Here is a 16,998-nt window from a genome sequence, read left to right as displayed (position 1 = left end):
CTGCATGAGTTGCATTTTAGGGTGTTTATCTGTCTTACCTTTTGACATTGGCACAGATGTGTCTAGCTCTGATTTTTTCCGCAGAGCTCTTGGGAGCCAGTGCAGTCTGGGTATGCATCTGTCACAGTGTAATAACTCCCCTGCTGTCCATAGCACTGTTCTGTAGTACTTCCCATGTTTTGTGTGTCCCAGAGTTTCCTGAGCTTGCTTACCTCTGAGTAGATGGTACTGCTCTGTGGCTTGAGTGGAATTGCAGGTGAGGGAGAGCTGCTTTCTGCAGGTGTAATATACCTCTTGTTTGTATAAGAAAAAGGTTTTCTCTGCTTTAAGGTAGAATTTAAAGTCAGGAGAAGATGGCTGATGCTAAAAGCAGCATTTTTAAAGGCCAGAGCCTGAACTGATCTGATATCCTGTCTTTAATCAGATCCCACAATTGAAGCCAAAGGGTATTGTACTGGCACAGTCAAATACAGAGCATACCCCACTACCCCTGAAATAAATGACAGCTCACACTGATATACCCAATATCATATTTCTTCAAAGTGCTTACAAGACATTAACTAATTAACCTGATAGTGCTTTTATTTAATGAGGTCTGAGTACCAGCATGTTCACAGAAGTCTATTCTCTGAGCACTGCTCTCTGAAGAGCACACTTTTTGGTTTAAGTGCCACACACAATAGTATTTTATCTATTACTGTGTTTTTCTCCTACGGTGCCGTAGGGATTTTGTGTAGCAATGGGCTGGAGAATCTTGCATTTTGTTAGGTGCCATGATGCAATTTCCTAGTGCTTTAAATTTCATTTAAATGGTGTTTAAAAGTCCATGAATTCTCACAAAAATGGGAGAAAGAAGTAACCAAGAAAACCATCAGTCTTAGGCAAAGATCTCATATCTCCTGTCTTAGGCTCACTTTGCTGCAGTGTGTTGTGTATTTTAGCATAGTGGCTTGGAGATTTGAAATACAGCTGGATTTAAATGAGCTTTGGCTCCCTGTTAATCATTTGTCCTTCCTGGACCCTGCCTAGGCCTGTGAGGCTTGTTCCTCTCTCCACCAAAGAGCCCTTGTCTGTCTGTGAGAACAGCTCCCCGAGGCTGCCTGCTGTGTTTTGGGGCTCAGCAACCTTATTGCCCTGCTGATTGCCAGTGTCTGAGCAACCCTTGGCCCTGGCAAGCATGATGCAGCAGGGTGTGTGTGGGGGGAGGCTGCAGCCCATGGTGGGTGCCTGCTGGCATCTGTCTGACCTCTGGGCCAGCTTCACATCCTGCTTCAGGCGCTGGTTTCCCAGCTGGTCGAGGGTCAGTTGCGCCGCACACAGCAGGAAGAGCGGTTCATCCGTTTCTGCAGATTGCTCAGAGCCACGTTTTTATCTGTGCATGCAGGGCTGTGGTTATCAGCTGTTGCCTCCAAATAACCTGGGAACAAGGCAGATTAGAGGCTTCCACCAGACGAGTGAAATTGTGCATCAGGTCGGTCAGGATTCTGCTCATTGAACAGCTGAGGTTTGGTTCATGGCTGCAGTGCCACTGACACATCTCCTGATTCATGGTTACTAAAGACCACTGAGCTGCTAAGCTTTTTGAAAGCTTTGTAAATGTGCCATATGGGGAAGATTGATTAAAATACATTTCTGGGTATAAATGGCATTGCATACTCTGCATATTTTCTAATAAAGTTTGTCCTTATTTCTCCTAAACTCTCATATCATGAATTCTCTAGCAGATATCTTTCTGGTGTATCAGATGTACTGTCAGGCACACAGTTTTGTTTTAGCTTCAACTGTTATATTTTTATATGGTGGTTTTTAGTGTTTGTTACAAGTGCCTTAACACTACTTTTTTCCTGCTTTCTCTCCCTAATCTCGCCTCCTTTTTCTTCCTTTATGCTGAATTTGTACTGAATAAAGGTGGCTGGTTAACAGTCACATATATCAGAAATTTCTGTTTATCTGCATCATATGTACTGCTCCTGAATTCTTTCACCACTATAAGGTTCTCCAAACAGTCCTTTCTATGTTCTCAAGGCTATAACTCAAAGCAGAAACAAGTAGAAAAAGGAATTTCTGTCCATCTCCCTCTTGTCTGAATGTCCAGTTTGGGTTGTGTGTGACAGGAGTGAATCCAAGGACTAAAGATGCCCATGCTGGAGCCCCTGCACCTCCACTGTAAGCAATTTGCCCCTTTACTCCAAAGTGGGGTTAGTCTGATTCTTCAGGTGAATGCCTCCAGTCATTCATTTGGGCTTTTGCCTTCCCAGCAAAGTTTTAAGTGGATTTTTCTCTTTGCACACCTGAATCAGCCCCTGGTTGAGTTTCCTCTGAAAACAACCTAGTCTGAGACCACCAAATTGCCTTGCAAGCACCACCAAAATGCAAAGATGAGCATGGGGTTGTGTAGCTGCTCTGTAGTATGAGCACAGCTTGAGGAAAAGATGTGCAGATCCTGCCAAGGGTGCCAAAATGATACTGGGTTTATGCTAGATACGAGGAGTGGGTTTTGTCAGGCTGAGGATAAACCTGGCCTGGAATCACCAACCCCTTTTCTGTTGGACTGACAGTCACATCTCCCAGCTAGCCAGGCTGCCACTCACCTTGTGGCAGCCTGTAAGGCTTGTAAAGGTATAAACCCCAGGAACAGGAAGAAACACTAAGCTGGCTTCTTGTATGTACTGTACAAAAACACAGCAGCCCCTCATCCACAGGAGGCTGTGGGTCCTTCATCAGCTCTGTGTTGAAAAGCCTTAATCAGGCCCTGGTGTTACACTCAGTGATGGAGACCTGACCTGCTCTGGGAAGGAAATAATCCCAGTCTGCTCTGCCTTGTCTGGTTTGGAGCCAAAGATGTCACTTCACCACAAAAGCGAAGAGGAAGGAGGAATGACCTCACCCAACTACAGCAGAGAGCACAAAAGGGATGAAACCATTTGGGACAGCTCAGCTGCTCTAGGAAATTCCCTTCTCCGGCCTTTCTGAAGGCATCATCAGTATTTCCAACCAACCAAGCAATCTTCCGTCTGATGCTTCCTGTCCATGTTCACCCCCCACCCTGTCTGGCCCCGTCCCCAGTCTCCCAGTGCAGCCTTCCCTTGGCAATGGGACACCTGGACCTGTGCAATGTCTCTCCCAGGCTCTGGCCCCACTCTTTCATATCCTGGCACTGGCCACCTTTGCTGCCTGTTCCTGAACTTGCAGACAGAATTTGCACCTGCTGGTGTTCTGCCCCAGTACAGCACAGAGTCTCTCCTTTGGTAGCAATTTTGGATATAGAATTCAAGAATAGTTTAGGTTGGAAAAAACTCTAAGATCATTGCTCCAACCACTAACCCATGTCACTTAGTTCCACATCTACACATCTCTTAAGTACCTCCAGGGAGTGGGAGCTCCACCACTTCCCCTGGGCAGGCTGTTACAATGCTTGACAACTGTTTCCATGAAAGAAGGTTTTCCTGATATTGGTTTTCCTGTGGTTTGAAAACTTGAGGCGATTTCCTCTTGTCCTGTTACTTGTTGCCTGGGAGAAGAGTCCAACCCCCACCCCAGCATAACCTCCTTTAGGGTAGAGAGCCTCTTTGAGGTCTCCCTGAGCCACCTTTGCTCCAAGCTAAACAATCAGCTCCATCAGTTGTTCCTCATGAGATCTGTGCTCTAGACCCTTCACCATTTTTGTGGTCTTTGTTGGACATGAAATCCATCACCTCTATATCATAGCTGTGCATTACAACAAAAAAATAATTAAATTGCAATGGGTCCTGCCTCTTTATCCAGGCTGCCTCCATATATGTTCTGGGCAAGCACATCCTAATTTTCATTCACTGGTGAATAATCCTCCAATCTTTTGCCCTCCCTGGGAGTCCCTTTGGTGTGTGTTTGGATGACTGAGTTTTGCTCAAGAGTCTGTCCTGCTGTATTTCACTGGAAGGTGAACACTGCCATGGGGAAGGGGTGGTATAAAAAAGTTTGCATCACACAGGCATTACTGGAGATAAGACAACTCCCAGAGTATCCAGATGCTCTGTGCCTTTTTTTTTTTTTTAACTAAGTAATGAATGAAAGCTAGCGTTATAAATTTCAATTTAAGAAATTCCAATTTCCCTAGATGTAGACCAAAAATAAAGCTTTTTTTGATAAAAATAGTATCAGAATTATGTTTTCTACTTCCAAATGAATTAAAACAACTAATAGGTGAGCTACAGAGAAGCGTATGTGCTTTAGTTGTGAAGGAGTGCATCCCTTTGGATATTTGCTGACTCTTTCATACCCATGGAAATCCCTGGTTCCTTGATTGTGTTAACTTCCCAGGGCATGTGAATGCTGGCAGGCTCTCAGGTGTGTAAATACCTGGAGAAGAGTTCAGTTTACTGGGGAAACCAAGCGTAGGAACTGAAACTACCTTGTTTTCTCTCCTACAATAGCGAAAAAGGTTTGGGTCTTATGTTTAAACTAATTAGCTGGGCTAATTAGAGACTTGTTTTGGTCTGTCCTGCTTGTGCATTAGTCCTGTGATGGGAATAAGAGCAGAGCCCCAGGGAGCATAAAGATTTATCAACTACGTTTATATTATCTCAATTGGTTTTCCTTTAACACACAGCATGAAAAAAGATGTGACAACAAAAGTATGATGAAGAAATATGGTCTGTATTGCAAGACTCAGCAGTCATTTGCAAGTGCAGTTACTAAATCTTTGGTTGCAACAGAGTTTGGCTCTGGTAAACACTAAAATAAATTCAGGTACAGCTTCCAAGGTATTCTTTATACTGTGAGATCAACCAACATGTCTTGCAAGGTTACAGCTATTTTTTTTCCCAGTCTTCCTTCATCCCTTCCTTACTGCAGAGGAAAATTCTTTTTGAAGTCTTTGGACATGGTGCTTCAAAGGAAAATTATAACCTTAAACATACAGTTCCCACAACTTGAATATCCCCGTGTCTTCTCAAGGTGATGAATTCTAATTCTATCATCATGAAGAAGATGAAAAAAATGAGCTGTCAGTCTCATCAGCTTTTTTAGAGGAGTGATGAGATAAATTGCAGAGTTAAGCAGCTAAATGTTGGAGTAAAAATACATTTATTACCTTTTTGAAATCAATGCGTATTACTGAAACGCTCAGCAATAGGAAACTTGCTTTGAACAGAGCAGTTTGCCGATAGATTTCTTAAACTACCAAACCTGAATTAATATGAGAATTATGCACATGTCAAATAGGTATCTCTAAAGAAAGAAATTTGTAAAATTTGTCCTCAAACATCGCAACAAAAAAATCTGTATTTTCCCAAACACTGATCTGGACACTGAGTGGTTAGGTCCAGTATCAGCTGGGGCTTCATCCTCTCCTAAGAATTGGTGAAGTTAAAAGTAGTATTGCAATGTGTTCCTTCTTCAGCCAAGTACTTATAAAAATATTTGAAGCATAAGAATCCTTTTCTAAGCTATACCTATCAAGAAGGGCTTCTGTGACTGCTGTTTCAGTCTTTTGATTTTCATTTCAGCTTTGCCATTTAGATTGTATCAAAAGATGAAATTTTTCATGGCCTTTCTCCTCATCACTTATACCTTTCCTTCACCTCATGTAACTGTTAGGTAAGAATAGATATATTGGACATCAGAAAGCTTGTATTTTGCTTCCAATTTCATTTAATCTTAGGCTTAATGATGTTGAAAATTCAGAGAACCTCTAGAGATCTCTTGGGCTCCAGTCTCTATGCTTACAATTTGCATGAAGGTAAAATCACACGGGAAATACTCAAGAAAATGAGGTATTTTCTTCCCCATAGAAAATACCTTCCTCCAACAGCTGCAGAATCCTTGATTAGTCTTTGTCTTTCACATCCCTTTTTAGGGATGTTATTTGTGCCTGGGTGGTATCTTTGTAACAGGCTCCAGTGAGTAATTTATTTCCTACTGACTGACAAAGAGGAGGGATTATATCAATGCACTGATTGCTGAACTGTCCTGATTGCTTCGTTACTGGCACTTTGGAGAGAGCTGGGAGAGGAAGCCTGGGGACTGCTAGCCTCAGGATTGACACTCTCTAAATACACTGAAAAAGAGGGGGAGAGACTTTTTTTTGCAACACATTAGGAAATGGGCAGTTCCCCTGGCAACAAACTGCAGCTGAAGTCGAATTTGCATCATCTGAAGGGTCTGTGTCCTTGAAACCAGGAGTCCAGAACATGCTCCCAGCTCTGTCCTCAGACTAAATGGTGCTAGAGAAAGGCTTAGGGGTCATGCAAAGCAGAAATATCCCTCACAATTCTGCTCCCAGGCCAACCATATCCATACCTTTTTGCCATCTGGATGACTGTGGGCATGGCATTCTCACTCAGGAGACCACAGTGGAAGGTCCAGGTTTCAATTGCCCCTGTGGTGCTTCATCCTGCAGGTGCTCAGCATGCTGAGCCTCTGGGTGCTGCCAAACCCCTCTGGAAGCCTTAGTGTGCCCATTTCCCAGGGAAAGGCTGCAGGCTGTGTGGGAGGCATGGCTGGAGCCCTGCTGCAGTGCTCTGCTGGGCAGAGAGGATGGTCTTGTGGGGTCTGAGCACAGTGCAACACAAGCTGTGAGCGATGAAGGATCAGAGCTTTTCTGTTTATTGCTGTTGTGGGTCAATGCATGGGGCTTTTCTGCCATCTGCTGAAGGTGGGAATCTCTATTGCAACAGCTCTGTGCTCACATGCTGATGGTGTAAAATCTGCTGACTCATGTAGAGCTGAGTTTCTCCTCAGCATGTGTGTCTGGAAGAAAAGAAGCAATCATACACAGATTTTGTCCTATACTTCTATGTAAACTAATGATACCATGTTGAGGAACCCCCCAAGGACTAAATTCTTGAGACAAAAGCAGCTTGTTTGGGGGACCAGGAAATGTGTGGACAGGACTAAGAAAGGGCTCTGAAGGTCTCTTCTTGGGTCTGGGAAGGTGGGGAAAGACCTGTCTAACAAGCGTAACAATCATGGATTGGTTCACATGATGTGGAGAGAAGAGGAGCTTCTCTTGACATTTATTTTGGGAACTGACTGTAATTTTATCTGCCTTCAGCACAGCCCAGGTTCCTGTCTTGAATGATCTGTTACTGCTCAACAGGAGGAAGGGATTGCTCTGCCTGCCATAATATATCTAGTGCAGACTTTTTGGAAGTAGCATTTTGATTAGAGACAACCCCCATGGATGAATTGGTTTAAAAATTAAAGTGGAGGATGTAGGTGTAATAATTTCTCCCTTTTCTTTGATGTGGAGATATTTAAATGCACACCTCATCCAACTAGAACTGACCTGGGGTCATTCAGATGAGGGTTGCTAATATGGTGCTGCCTCTTTTAAGTCTATCAATACCTGTACTGACACAGCCATGGCTCAGCATCAGAATTCCCTCTCTAAACATGCCTGTTTTCAGGGATTTGTGTAACTGCTGGTGGAATTTCCTCCTGACTGGTTGACACTTGTCAGATCTATTGAAACCATCTCTACAAACTGGGCGCAGGGGAAGTATTTCCTCTTGCCTAGAATGAAAGTCTGTTTAAGTAATGAAAAGAAAAACTGAAAACTATATCACTTGAAGAGGCAATAAGTAACCTTAGAAGAGGCTGCTTGGGTGGCTCCCAAGACCCCTTCCAATCTCAGTGGTTCTGTGATTGTATGAACTGTGGGCCTTGGCAGTGTGATGGCTATGTGTTCTTGAAAAATTGTTTTAGAAACACAGCAGTGAGGATTACAATCCCTGCTCAAGATTGACAGTAAGTCACATGCCTGAGGTGAGACAGGATTTTTATCTGAAACCTTCACTGTGTGGTGGAACGAGCTGGTTTTTAAGTACATCTGTCCAAAAAATCCCATCACATGGTTTACTCTCTGTGGTGCACATACAATTGCACATAATACACTTAAAATTACACATACAATTGGATACAAATACACATACAATTGCAGTATACCTCAACAAAATATATTCACTGATTATACTCTTCATAGGATTCCTTTGAGCATTACCTGAACTCACACTGCTGTGACAAGCTGTGGTGCTGTGGATCTCCCTATCCCTCCAGCAGAGTCTACAGGATGCCACAGAGGTGGCCAGAAAATTTTCATACTGGGTAAAGCCTACTTTTTCAGAGGACTTGTTCTCAGTTTTGCCAGGATTCAGTTTGTCAGAAGCTGTAATAAACACCAAATGCCATGGTGGCTCTTTAGTCTGAAGAGGGAGGTGGTAGGAGCATGCATACAGCATGAGGAGGCTGCTGTGCAAGCCAGTACATGGCAGCATGTACCAAATGGTGACACTAAGGCTGTGGTTTGGCTCTGGAGCTTCAGGTTTGAGCTACTTCATCTCCCTCTCCCACACCTTCCTCCCAGAGTGATGCTTGGCTATTCACTAGGAATGAGTTGTGTGGAGGAGAAGCCAGTGTTTCCCTGTGCCCATTTTCTCACTGCCAGGTATCCTACTGGCCTCTTGGCTTCAGTGTCTTTGGAAAGCTGGGATCTTTCTGGTGGTGGCTGCCACATGCTGGTGATTGCTGCTGGAACACTGGCTTTCCAAGCACCTCTGCAACAAAGACTTCATTTTCATGCATGTTCCTGCCATGTCTGCTTATAATTAAAGCTGAGCAACCAATCAGAGCATCAGCATAAATCTGTGAAAGCCAATGCTGCAGTATTCAGTTGCCTATGGGTAATGAAGCAATAATTTTGAATGTGTGAACCTTGTCCCATGGTTGACTTGACACAGCATCAGTATTGGCTTCATTCTGCTGTTGTTGCCTTCTAATGTGATGCTGTGCCATGTGAAATTATGCAGTTGGGTCTGCAGAGTATAAACACAGGAGCAGATATTTGTAAGACAGTCCAAAGTAAACTATAAAAATTGTCTTTCATTTCTTGGCTTCCTCTTTCACAAGACTTTCCCACCGTAACATTTTCTCGTGCGTCCCTTCGCTAGCACAGGCAATGTGCTGGTTTCATATTTCTTTATTCTATTCTGGTTCTTCTGCCGCCCACATCAGTATGGTGTCTTAACTAACACATACAGATTTGAGGAGAGAAGACTGGAAAAAAAAAAGAGAGAAAAACTGCCTGCTAATTAACATTCTAGTGATGGGAGAGAGATTGTTCTGTTACCATTTAATTCTTGAAAAGCACTCAGTGTAAAGGTTTTGGGAGGAACTTTCTAAATACTTTGCTTAATTAAGCAGCAATTGTGTGAAAATGAAAACAGACGATGATTGCAGAGACAATGGAATATAATTTTTGAAAAAAGAAAAAAAATAGCCCACTGTGCAAACTGAAGTCTGCTAGTGTTAAAGAGACAGTGGTATTGGTGCAGAATTGATAAACTACTCTAAAAAAAATTCTAGGTAATGCCTATCTGCTAGTCACTGGATGAAAAGATATCTTTTTGCTGTCTTTTGAAGCTGGAACAGAATTAAAGATGTTTTATTGAACAAGACTATAGGAAAGGCCATTTCAGATAGTGAGTCCTTAGTCTGGTAGATATGGAAATCAAAAGACATATTGAGGGGGTTACCCATCTATCTGCCTGTATATATGGTGGTCATTAATCAGCTGTGCAGTCAGAGTTTGGGGTTAATTAGCATTAGAAGATGAGAATGGAGGGATGACTACAGGGAGCAGCCATGGCATGTAACATCCTAGCCTTATGTGGCATATATTTGTTGTTAATTCTCAGAGAATCCAGTGGCTGGGCTCAAACTATGTAGACAGCATCAAATTGCAATTCAAGATGTTCAGTGCCATTTCTTGAAGCTTTCTCATGTCTTATTCTAATATTCCATATAAACATGGGCTGAGAAAAAGAGATAAAACAACTTTTCTCACATTGCAAACTTCTCCTAAAATTATCAGTGGCACCTCAGAAGTGTGAATGAACCTTGATCCTAACTCTGTGCTTCAGTACAAGTCTTCACAAAAAATCAGTGTGGATACATGCTAGCAATGTAGCATGTGCTTGTGTGAACATGTGCTTGCTTGTGAACACAGGGAAACAAGTTGAAATAAAATACGATGCAGAATGTACAAAACAGCCCAGGAGGAAATGTGGGCATACTGCAACATTATGTTGGACGTGTTTTTATCATAGTGAGCATCAAGTTCTCAAAAAAAACCCCAAAAAACAACAACAAAAAACCTCCAACAACAAAAAACTCCACTACCCCCAACTTCTAGTGCATATTTTCCTTAGATTTGTGTTTAAAAAACTGTTTAGATTCAACTATTTCTGGTTCAGACAAAAGGAACTGGTGAAAACAGCATACATAAAAGAATACAGGGTATTACCTTTTCAGTTTTAATAAACTCACTGGCAGCTTCAATGATGAAAAATTATTCTAAGCACAAGTTATATCTCATATCTGATGCCAGGTAAAAATAGAACTACAACAGACACTAAAACATACTCCTTGGTTAAAGTACAAGGAAATTAGGGCTTTTCCCTGCTCTACCTATTGGTCTATAAGTGAAGTTTATACCTAAACAATAGAAGGAAGGGTGCATTAGAGGTAACATGGGTAACTCAAAAACATGTAGGGAAGGATTCCACACTGGAAGTGTATAGTAAAGTAGGATGTGACTGAACAGAGCCAGACTTGCCTATACAGAGATAAAAACAAGTATTTGGATGATGATAGTGCAGCTTTTGTATTATTTAACCTACCTGCCATTTAGAAAAAAAATATCCCTTCCATGTTGGAGGAATCTGCTCTTCCTAGGGAATTCGGCTGAGTCTACTTCAGTGTCTTCCTTGAATCTTGTTTGGGCAGATTTTTCTGTTACTATTTTTTGCAGCAAGCATGGGACCTAGTGTCATCCTTTGAAGACCCCTTTTATTGTTGTTTTTGGGCTTGAGGGGGTTTCTTTGAAGGCTGGTGCTAATACATCTGTGAGTGCACATCCTTGTAGGCTGCATTGATCTGAGTCAGTCTTGCCTGGGCTCTATGAATGTCAAAAATTCAAGAATGAAGAAATTATTTCAACCCTCAGATGCCTTCACAAGAGTGAAGGAACTGCAGAGATGCGTCCCAGGCTATAGAGGATATTGTGCAATAGGGAGGATTTGGGGAAAACCAGGTAGGATTCATACATCCCCTTGTGATTAGTGGGGGAACTTTTGTGCAGACAGCAAGTGACTGAAGAGAAGCAAGAGAGATGAGTAAGAAAAGAATATGCCTGGCATCAGAGAATCCAATTCTCCACAGCTGGGCACATTTATGCATGCCCATCTCATGTCAAAATCTCTGTGTGTCCTTAATCCATGAGATGAGTACATAGGATAGCTAAGGGACCACCAGGAGGCATTGATCTGAGAAAATCATACCTTCCCATGGGGAATTTCATATGCTGACTGTGGGAGAATACTGGCAAGCAGCTCTGTCCCTGGGCAACCCAGAGATGTTGATCTTGGCCACCCTTGCTGGCTTACCTCCCACCTTGGCTTGAGGTTTGGATTGCTTAACTATCCCCATGCCACCACATGCCTGCTGCAGGATGGGGGACATTGCAGGTGAGGCAGCATCGTGGGGCAGGTAGGGATTATGGATAGGAGCATTATGGGTCTCAAAACCAACATGTTTTCTACCCTTGCAGGGCTGTAGTGACCCTCAGGTCTAGTGGTCCATGACAAGACAGCAAAAAGGCACCAAAATCAATTCTCTTTCCTTTTTATAGCTCCTCCAACCCATATCCAGCCCAAATGCCAGGTGCAGCAGGAAGCACTGTGCCTTAGTTGCAGAATTATTTCCTTCTGCGATTAAAAGAAATTTTAATGCACAGCAAGCTCCATTGAAGTGCAAGTGAAGGGCCCATTTCATAAAAGATTTAGGCACTGTCTTGGTGTATACTTTTGATTTGTACAGCAGGGAGCTTGTACTTGGGAAGAAGGGGAGGGGGGAGGACTTTGTTTTAAATTACAGCTTCTTTTTTTTTCTATTCATTTTGCATTCAAAAGACCAAATATATTTTCTCTTTCTCTTCCCTTGATTTATGACCTTATAAAAATGAGATAGAATCAGCCCAGAAAGAAACAAAGGTTAGGTCTTCCCAGAGCCTGAAGCCTTTGTGTAACTCCCTGAAGAACAGCTGTGCAAATTACATTTGCTGCTATCAGATAAAGTGGAGACAGAGAGCAGTTTTTCTAACAGGATCTGGACAAGATTCCATTTTATTTTGTCGTTTTGAATGCAGGTTTGATTTTGTTTGCTGGTAATCACAGCCTTTAATGTTACCTTGCCAAAAATGGCTATTGCAGGAGAACTCCCATCAATATGATATCTGCGCAGGCAGAGAGAGAAACATCCTGTTTATGTGAATGTCCCTAACAAAAGAAGTCAAGATCTAAACAGATAGAAGAGAATGCCAGTAACCATGAGACAAACTACATGCCAGATGTTAGTCACGCTGCTTAGAGCACTAGGAGAAGTTGATCAGCTATTATGTTGATGAGTGCAGCTTATGAACCTGTAGAGAAGGGAAGCAATAGTTGTCATTTGCATGATTAAAGTCTTGTGTAGTACTTCTACATTAAATCATAAATAATTTCATTTTACCTGAGTGTATTGATTAAAAGTTTACATTTTAAGGCATTAACTTTCTTTTCTTTACAAGTTCATATAAAGCATTCAAAAGTAGAAATTAATTTTATTTTACAGGCTAAGAAAGTCACATAATCACAAATAAAATTAGGTTGAAAAGGACTTCTGGTCCTAGCCCCTGCTCCAAACATTGCCAGATTCAAAGCCACAAATTGCTCAAAGCCTTTAGTTAAACTTGAGTATCTCTATAGAAACTAGATTTTTTTTTCATTGCTTAACTGTGTCCACAGTGGAATTGTTTTCCTTCCATCCAACCAAGCAGACATTCCCTTGCTGAAACTTGTGTCTGTTGCCTGTCATCCCTTTACTGTGCACCTCTGGAAGGACCCATCTCTGTTGTAGTCCTCCAAAGGCCCTGTTAGGTTGCTGTGAGGTTCACTGTGAAGCCACCTCTCTTCCCAGCTCAGTTCTCACAGCCTCACTTAGCTGGCAGGGGCTCCAGCCCCACTCATCTTTGCAGCCCTCTGCGGAGCTCACACCATTTCTTGGATCTCACTTCTCTTCTGGAAGATGTGAAACTGGACACAATGGCTTCACTAGCACCACAGAGGAAAGCTGTGGCCTTTCACATGCTGGCTCTATTGGTTTGACCTGTGTGTTTACTGAGGTTTCACTCCATCCCTCTGTCCAGGTGGCTGAGGAAGGTGTTTAACAGTGCCAGCACTGGCATTATCATTCACAGCAGCTGCTGATTATACTGACTGCTAAGTTGTCTTATGGCCCAGCTTCTCCTCCATCTAGTATTGGTCATTTTTGAACCATGCTTAAATTCTGCTACTGCTTCTCTCTCCTGTGATGGAGATAACTTGGAGCAGAATATTCAGGACTTGCAGAATGCAAAAAGTTGTCTAAATAAAATCAGAATCTGATTATTCAGCCTGCTTTTCATTTTGAGATTTTTTTGAGAAAGTAGCTGTGTTTCTCAAAGACTAATAGGAGTTTATTTTTCTTGTTTAAATCTCCTTTGGGTTTCCAGGAATCTTTGAGAAAGGAGAGTGTGGGAAAAACTAAGGTTGAAAGTGAAGGGACTGAAGCCAAGAACATCAAGTTATGGATTTGTACAGGAATAAGACCTGTATATACACAAAAATATTTGTAGCTAGCAGAGACTCTAAGCACTTCTGCTACTCTGTGTAGTTTCACTGTTTGACTAAGGAAGGAGATATTTCCCCTGCAGCAGAGCATCCTTTTTTCAAATACAAAATTTTCACAGGAGCCTTTGAATTTTGATAGAACTTTAGCAGGTTGAAAAGAAATACCTGACTGTGCTTGGTTTATAGATTTTTCAGTAGTATCAAATAACTTGCTTCACAATATTAGAAAGCACTCATTGTTTTGGATTTTATTAAAGGATACAAGGAACAGTAGCAGCATTATTATATCATTTTATGTTACATATCTGCTTGATAATCAGGTTGTGTAGTCAAAATAGAATAATTTCATACTGAACCCCAAATTTACAAAACAGTGTCTCATGGGATCTTTTGAAATGTCAGTTCTCTGCTTAGGGTAACTTTCTTATTTTCTGAAACTGCTGAGAGTTCTGGTGGACCATATACTTCCAAGATTCAAATTCATTATGTGGTTAGATTTCACTTTCTTGACCAGCCCAAGGTGGTGGAAACACCTTATACCTCATTGATCAAAGCAGCATTTGGTGGGCACTTCTTGGTCCCTGTTTTTTTTCTGTACTGTAATCTGACAGTAATGAACAGTACTAATATCTGATAGTAATGAACAGTTGTTCTGGCTCTTTCTTGCCTAGCAGGTAATAGTGGGAGCTCCCAAGCTACACCAAGGTCACAGTTTGTCCGAAGATGTGGTGCAGATTTTATGCATAGGGAGTTAGAGGGGCATGCAAAAAATAAGGAAGTAAGGGTAAGTAAAATTAAGCACACGCTCAGGGTGCATAGGTTGTGTGAATATATCTGTGCATTATCATTGTGTCCATTACACATTTTTCTCAGAAGTGTAAGCCTCAAGAGCAAAGGTAAGGTGACAGTGTAGCATGACATACTTTTCTAAAAGCCTATCAATGGGAGTTTAGGTTTTAACTCTTCTCCCCTCATCTTCTCTTGAATATGAAATGGTTTCTAGCTGGGCTGTTTAAAAGATTCATAAGGAGAGTCCAATTTGTGTTGGTGATTCATTTGTAAAGCTTCAGGTGAGGGGAAAAAAACCAGCAAAGAATTTCCAACAGAAAAGTGTATGTGGAGGAGTTAGAAAACTATTCCCTGTATGGAGCAAAGCCTTCTGCATGGCTAAGTGTCAAAACTGCAGCAGTCACACCACACTGACTCCCAGCTGGCATTTTGCTACTGCCTCTATATGCACTAGAGCAGGCAAAGACAGAACACTGTGAACTGGGTTTTTGAAAGCCAGGATGTAGAATTCATTTTTTCAGAATGCAAAACATCGTCAACAAAAGACAGTGATTGTGCTTTTAAGCCACCTGGGAGCAGAGGGAGAACACATGCTCAAGCATTCAGAAAGCTGAGGCAGCCTCAAGTTGTTCTGCTCCTGAACAGGAAAAGGAACTTTTGCCAGTGAGATGTGAAACTGAAACAGTTGTGTTGTTGAATCAGAGAAAAAGCAAGTTGTCTACCTGTGCTGACCTTGAAGGCTGAGATAATTCTGTTTAGTCAGTTGTTTCTTCTCCTGAGCCTTATGCTGGGATAAAACAGGAGAAGATGAGGCTGGGAGATAAGAGGACACAGCCACTGCCAGCACTGTGGAAATCTCAGTGTCTTTTGAACACCTTCAGGCCCCCTGGCTACACCAGCACAAGCCAGTGTTGCACTGCTATGAGGGCAGCATTGCATTCTGAAGAGCAGCCCCTTGAATTGCCCCAAAGTCATGCTTCACTGGATATGCTGGGAAACAGCTATTAAGAACACAAAATGAATTTAATGACTGAAGAAATAGCCACTGAAGTCAGTGTGAATGTGAGGCAAATCTTTTGCAATGCTGAGTTTTGCCATGGTACAGTAGGCAAGAAAGGAGATGTTATCTAGAATTCCTAGATATTTCTTTACACTTTTTCAGAAATAAAAGAGAAACTCCAATAAAAGTGAATGAAACCACTTGAATCCTTTGCCCTGCAGCACAGGTTGGCAGAGAAATTGGGAAGAATGTTGTGATGCTTCCAGATTTTCCAGGAAACCAGCAATGCTCAGGAAGTCGGGGAAGCTGGAGTCCCTTGCATGGATGTGTGCCAGAGACAAAAGCATTGTTGTAACAGCTGGAATCTGTTTCTTCCGGCCCCATTGAGCAGGGCATAAGTACATACTTAAGCAAGGAGCAGAAGTGTGGGCTGAAGCTCCAGTTGTGCTACTGATTGCCTGTGGCAGTGATTCTCACTATGTCCACAAAGGCTTTACTCTGCTTCAACTTCCTTGCTATATCAAAAGTAATTGTGTTAAGGTGACCAGCCTGAACTGGAACATGGCTTTAGGTTATCTTAAACTAATGAAGGCAAAGGTAGATACTTACACTGTCTGATTCTACACAACTATTTAGGTGCCCCGAGCCATGTGCTAGTATCCATGTCTTTCCCTTTGGACATACAGTGGGGCTCTCAGGCTCATGAGTTCTGAATCACATTTTAATTAGATAACTAAAATGCCTGTTATAAATATCTTTCTAAAAAGCAAAGTTTTAACTGTGAGCATAATCAAGTGTTGAAATCAATTTCAAAAATAATTTCAATTTGTCATCACTTGCAGTCTTTCAGCTGAGCATGAGTGTACATAAACATACATTTCCCCCACTTACATGGGATTCTTATAGGGCACATTCTGGCACTGTGCTGCATAAATTGACTCAGGTCCATGGTGTGCTTTACTGTGTATTCCTCCTGAGGAAAGAGCTGTGTACACCAGGATGGCTTCTTTTGGTAGCAAAACGTGGCATGCGTGTGAGAGCCTGCATTTCCAAGAAGGTGCCTGGCAGTGTTTTACAGTAATTGCAATTTCCTGTGAACATACACTGCATGCTGTAGTCAGTTGATGGATGATCAAAGCATGATTTACTAAAAACAGATTATAATCTACCAGAGACAAGTTTCCTAGCCAGCCAGGGATGACTGCTAGATGATGCTATGCAATGTCTGGAAAGGTGATACAAATGGCTTTCCAAGTAACAACTTGGAACGTAAGTCTTGGTTTTCCATCTGCTATATGTAGTGATTGCTTGTAGACACTAAAAAAGAACTGTGTGATAGTTTCTGATAAAGCTGCAGTTTTCTCTCATTATTTTTTCAGTACCTTGCTGGAGAAAAAGCTCAGACCATTTCAGATTGTTGCCCTGGACCTTTGCTTTTTTATCTCAGGAAAAGGAACTGTGCCTCTGAGACAGCATCAAATGCTTTAGGTAGTTCCAGGAGTGTGAGAAAGGATATTTACTGTG

The 16,998-nt window shown here is 42.0% G+C and overlaps 1 long non-coding RNA gene across 2 annotated transcripts in view; it reads right to left on the bottom strand.

Moving 5' to 3' along the window:
• LOC143693615 (uncharacterized) overlaps window positions 1-16,998 on the bottom strand; it is a 49,860-nt gene that overhangs the window by 22,034 nt on the left and 10,828 nt on the right. The gene's annotated exons all lie outside the window — the stretch shown is intronic.

This window comes from Agelaius phoeniceus, chromosome 1 (genome assembly GCF_051311805.1).
Source record: "Agelaius phoeniceus isolate bAgePho1 chromosome 1, bAgePho1.hap1, whole genome shotgun sequence".
NCBI classification, from domain to species: Eukaryota; Metazoa; Chordata; class Aves; order Passeriformes; family Icteridae; genus Agelaius; species Agelaius phoeniceus.
The sequence above is the reverse complement of the archived record's forward strand: the minus strand, read 5'-3'. Positions and strand labels throughout refer to the sequence as shown.